Source organism: Palaemon carinicauda, chromosome 12, assembly GCF_036898095.1.
Source record: "Palaemon carinicauda isolate YSFRI2023 chromosome 12, ASM3689809v2, whole genome shotgun sequence".
NCBI lineage: Eukaryota > Metazoa > Arthropoda > Malacostraca > Decapoda > Palaemonidae > Palaemon > Palaemon carinicauda.
Genome location: NC_090736.1, coordinates 94,344,578 through 94,350,888, shown reverse-complemented (window position 1 = coordinate 94,350,888; position 6,311 = coordinate 94,344,578).

Below are 6,311 nucleotides of genomic sequence, written 5' to 3'. Positions count from 1 at the left end.
TACTCTTACTCATGCTCAACTTTCCAAACTATTTCCTACAGTTGTTAGTTAGCTAACTGTCACCATTCTTTTTTTATACATCTTTCCCATCAGTTAAAAAGATCGAATACACGATACATTATACCAATTTGTTGGTCGACCACCGCGGATTACAACTGAGGTTGAGAAAGAGAAATATAATTGATAAAAGAGAAATTCATTATTGTAGACCAAAACAGGTAATTAATTCAAATGTTTACCATCGTATATTCAAAACACGGGTATATGGGAGGAGTGAGTTTTTCAAATTCGGAGAGAGGAGAACACTGGAAAAAATCTATGGAAGCGAAGCAAGTCAATCATAGTCAAATATGGCCCAAATATCTCTATATAATTTTTAGTCCATAAGACTCTAGGACTATTTTAGCTGATAGGAAAGATAGATGAAAGAAGAATGAGGACAGTCACCTAGGTAACCATGGTAGGGAATAGTTTGGATAGTTAAGTATCAGTATGAGTAATGTAATGTGGATTGGATTCAAGGATATGGGCTATATACTCGTACCCTAATTCAGGGGCCGGTTAGTTCATCTAAGGTAAAACCCTAGAATTATTCTACAGACCAGGTATATACAACAAGTGCTGCTATGGTATGCAGGACCGCTGCAGAGGCGCTGAAGTAATGATGAAGCACTCCACGTAAGCTGGACTGAAGACACTGGTTTTAGGGCTTTATCTATATAAAATAATATATATATATATATATATATATATATATATATATATATATATATATATATATATATATATATATATATGTGTGTGTGTGTGTGTGTGTGTGTGTGTGTGTGTGCGTGCATGTGTGTTAGTATCCTTAGATGATAAATGAATGGTTTATATATAGTGTGAACAGAACATTGCTTATGAAATGATAACTTTGAGCTTCAATCAAAACAATAAATGTCATAGGCAAAACTTAATAAGGCCCACTACAGTTAAGAACACGCGAATTATCCTAAGACTTTCAAATTATATATTAGGAATTTTCTAGAAAAAAAAAAAAAAAACCAATCCCCTTGTTCACACAGTAAATGCAGTTCTTCCAGAAAGCCTCCGGAAGTACAGCATTTGTTCAAGTAGACATACTTGTAAATAAATAAATATCAAATAAATGAGGCCATAATCATACAAAAGAATGAATAGTGAAATAAATAATAAAATAATTAATTCTATATTCAAATATGTAAATAGACCCCATACATAAAAATAACGGACAAATTATAATATAAATGCCTCAATAAATATTAATAACTAAGTCATTCTAATAAGCTGTGAACTTACTGATAACATTATCAAACATTTTATGAGATAAAAACCCAGAATAATATTATAATTTTTACAAACTCTTAGTACGAAATAATTACGTTTAATAGGAAGTAACATTTAACATGCACAGTTGTTTAATAGTAAAACGCACATCAAATTTACATACGAGCATTACGTAAATATACTTGGAAATATACACAGCAACCTGCATGTAACCGCATACAATCAACCACACAGACCAAAACAGTAACTGAGTAATCCAGCCAACATAAAAACAATGCATCATGATGACATAGACAAGAACTGCCTCATTTTAGCTAAGTGAATAAGCATTTCAAAGACGCCTGCAAAAACACACCAAAAAAAAAAAAAAAGTTAACACCTAAAAACATAAATAGCAGAGATAACTAAAAGGCCTTCTCCTCCTCCTTTCTGAAGGGGGAGGGGGAGGGGGAGGGGGAGGGGGGAAGCAGCGACCAAGTTTGCATGACCTCTCATTGGCATAATTGGACGCTGTGTCATAAGGCACAACGATGGTCGCTAGACTGCATGAGGGTCTGTACAGCTATTAAAATAACAACTGGGAGAACCGGGGGGGGGGGGGGGGGGGCTCCAAGGCAAAAGGAATAAACAACGGTATAAATGGGTCATGTTGAGGGGTGCAGTTCAATTTAGAGTATTCCTTGCTTTGCATGCTGTAGATGGTATTATAGGATCTACTGTGGCTTGCTATATTCAAGGTCTTAATTGTAAGTAGTTCTGATTTTCTCTTCCCATTCAATCATGAAATCCTTGGAGAATTTTGACACGTGGCCTGTGGTCTTATTAAGCTAATTTTAATAATAACGATGAAAACAATAATACATAGAAATAATAACAATGATAACAACAGCAACAATTATAAATTAGAAGAATATTAATAAATCAGACTTGTACAAACCAATGTAATTTCTATGACGAGGGAAATTCAAGAACTCTTCAACTCAACCCATGAAAAGAGCAATAGCAAGAGGGGCACTCACTAGAAGGTTAATTGGCGTGGACTTTCATACACTTAAATATGAATCAAGTTTGAAGTCTCTGTTACAAGGATGTCTAAACTTAAGGCTGATTACGTGACTTGGACATTTTGCTTGACCGTGACAATGACCTTGACCTTCCAAAATTTAATCATTTCCAGCTTTTTACATAACACTTTATTCATGCAAGTTTCAGTACTCTACGATTAAAATTGTGACCAGGAAGCAGTTCACAAACAAACACACACACACATTACAAACACACATACAGGAGCGAAAACAAAACCTTCTTCCAACTTCGTTGGCGGAGGTAATAATAATAATAATCATTATCATTATATTATAATAATAATTATACCCCTACGAAATTACATGTACCAAATCCACCAGCGTAGACAAGAATGAATTCCTTCATGGGTACTCTTTCTAAGTCCAAACAGTATGTCTTTTGAACTTACGGAGGGCTCACTAAACCATGAGGTAGATATCCTCATATATCTTATTCCAACAGACACCCTTCGCCCTTCCCCCTGTACCACCACTTTCTTCAACCAACAACCTACGACTTGTCGACAGATATATAGGCTTGCTTCTTCACCAAGACCTCTGTTGCACTTATCATCTACATTTTTATACTCGCCTAATTCAAGAGGGACATTCCTACGTGCTTCCCGCTAATGTGGAGCAGAGAGAGAGAGAGAGAGAGAGAGAGAGAGAGAGAGAGAGAGAGAGAGAGAGAGAGAGATAGATAAACAATAAATACATAGAAAACGTGCGACAGGAAATTATATGTGCCTCTCCGAAGTGCACAGTGATAGACAGTAAACATAAAGCAAGATATTTGCAACATTGAAGTAACTACCTATCAGCTTCCCCTATTAACTTTTACACACATTAGTTATCAGTCTACCGAGGATTAAATTTCGCAGAGGCTCAACGCTATTCCACATTTTCGATATATACTGTCGTAACATTAATATGGAAGAAGCCTATTCGTTTCAAATGGTTAAGAATAATTTTATACAAGAACGAAAGACTTTTCATCATCATAATACCTCTAATTTATATTGTTTGTATATGATGGTCTACTTCTAAGCCAGGAGAACCTTTATATATTTGTATAAGGGTTTAGACCCTATTAACTATTGACCATCGTCAAATTGCGATAGCAGACTACTTATATACATAAAAAAACATCTTCATAACAATCGTTGGAATGCTAACTTTTCATCATTCATTATAAATCGTTTGTTGATGACTACCATACCTAGTTCTTATTTTTCTATTGACTATAATCTACTCGAATAACCTGGACTGCGAAAGAAGGACACGCCCAAATATGAGAAACACTTAGAAGAGTAATTAGACCTTGACTGATGATTTATGTTGTATATTACATCTAAAATATTATCGGGTAATGTGTTCATTATCCAGATATATTTAGTTGTACCTAAAAACACAATAAAATATTCGAAAACATACTATCTCCTACTTTTTGTAGATAAGAAATATGTTCATCTTCAAATTTACACATTTCATGCTATTATGCGTGTCATGCCAAAAGAATGAATAATTCTATAAAATAATACTTCTCTTCCAAATAGATAAAGAATAAAATTAGCCCTTTAGTATTTTAGTTTATAAAATTATCTCTCATATAATGAATGAATTAGATATACAGGTAAATACAGTATCTGATTAAAACCTGAAAGACAGTCGTTTAAATACAAATGGACTGCAGCATAATGTTTAAATTTGCCTTATAACTTTAAAACCAAGGCAGCTATACTCTATAAAAAAAAAAAAATAAATAAATAAACTTTACATCACGAGGCATACAAAATAATTTCCCAAATGAAATAAGAATCCACATCTAAAACTGCAACAGGTATAATACGCGGAATTGGCATTGCAAATATATTTCGACTTTCAAATGCTTCCTTCATCTCTTAGCAGAATGAGCCTCATTGTCACTGCGTATTAGTATGCATTTGTGACTACTATAAATAGGCAATAAATAACTTTGTGACACTTATGGACTCCTAACTATCAAGTGGGTGTATCGAAATGCTTTCCACTAGAGAGAGAGAGAGAGAGAGAGAGAGAGAGAGAGAGAGAGAGAGTAATCTTACTAAACTGAATATACGTTTTGCCTCCTTTCCCAACGTTATCGTTACATTAAGGGGCCGGTTGCCTGATGCACCCTCTCCAATGCCTTCTAGCAAAAGCATCCTCTTCCATTAAAACTCTTCTCTCCATATCATCCTTCACCTTATCTCGCCATCTAAATCTCTGCCTCCATCTCGATCTTCTCCCCCTAACATGTTTCTCCCAAACCCTCCTCACTCCCTCCCTACCATCCATCTTCAACACGTACCCACACCCTCTCAGCCGAGACACTTATCACCTCTGTAATCTTTTTACTACTCCTGCCATTTTTACGTCTTTCAAGCAATGATGTTCCTATAATCCACCTCAGCATTCTCATCTCTGTTCTCTTATTGTCTTTTACTCTTTTCTAGTGTACATGAAGAATATTAAAATAAACCAGAAAATTAATAGTCATACACTAAAGCAGCTTAAAAAAAGGAAACTAACTGGACTGAACATTCACTACAAGGACACAAAATAATGATGATTATGACGATATTCAACCATGTCAACCAAAAGCTATTATGACGGTCACACCGGAAGGAACCTCCACCCATATAATGAAAAATGATTAGTGTATCTTTCCTGCCTAAACAATAAATTAGTCTTGTTTCATTTGTTGTTGTTCTCCTTCTTTCGACTGTATGACAGGGTCGTTTTGGTTAATAATTTTTTTAAAGTTATTATGTGATGGAACGAAATTGAATGTATTTGATCGTCGTCTATAAAATTATTAGGGTTTTGTGCGAACGACATAAAATGATTGAATTGAATTAGGAGTTTCCGAACGATCAATTGATCAGGCCAAAAATCTATTCAGAAAAATAGCAGTCAATGTTTAGTATGCAGACAGAATTACATATAAAAGTTTATTCAAGGAGTCGGATATTCTGTTTTCTTATCAACTTCAGTTATGAAAACGATTCAACGCCTTCTACACAGATGTGAAAACAGTACAACACCTTTTAAACAGATGTGAAAACAGCATAACCCTTTCTAAACTGATGTGAAAACAGTACAACACCTATTAAACAGATATGAAAACAGTATAGCCCATGTTAAACGGATGTGAAAACAGTACGGCACCTTTTAAACAAATGTGAAAACAGCATAACCCCTTTTAAACGGATGTGAAAACAGTACAATACCTTTTACATACGTGTGAAAACAGTACAACACCTTTTACAGAAGTGAACAGTACAACACCTTTCACACATATGTGAAAACAGTACAACACCGTTTACAGATGTGAAATCTATACAATAACTCTTACACGGATTTGCAAACAATAATACACCCTTTCCACGGATGTATTTGTTGCACTATATTTACACAATGTCCAAAAGGTACCACGCTTTTTATACGGAAGCGCCAATGCTAAATCCCGTTACAAAGATATGCTAATTGTACATACTCTTTAATATAATTATGCCAATGGTACAGTTATCTTTATTGATTCCGGTACACTTCGCGGGAAGTTAAGGAGACGTCTGAGAGCTGTACACTGTAGCAGGTAATGTGTTTAGCGAAAGAAAACTGTTGGCAAAGCTGCATTTAAAACTATGTCGCTGAGCTTCTAAACAAAAGACTAAAAGTATTCTTAATAATTTTACGAAGTTTTCTTTAGTAAAATATTGTTATTTGCTAAACAGCACTTCGTAAATTCAATAAAAAATACTTTTGATCACGTGTTTACAAGCTCAGTGACTTTGTTTTAAAGGCAGCGTTGTCAACAGTTTCTCAGACGTCTCCTTAACCTCCCGTGAAGTGTACCAGAATTAATAAAGTCAACTGTACAACCGCCTTTTGCACAAAAAGGAAAAGGTTACAAGCCCT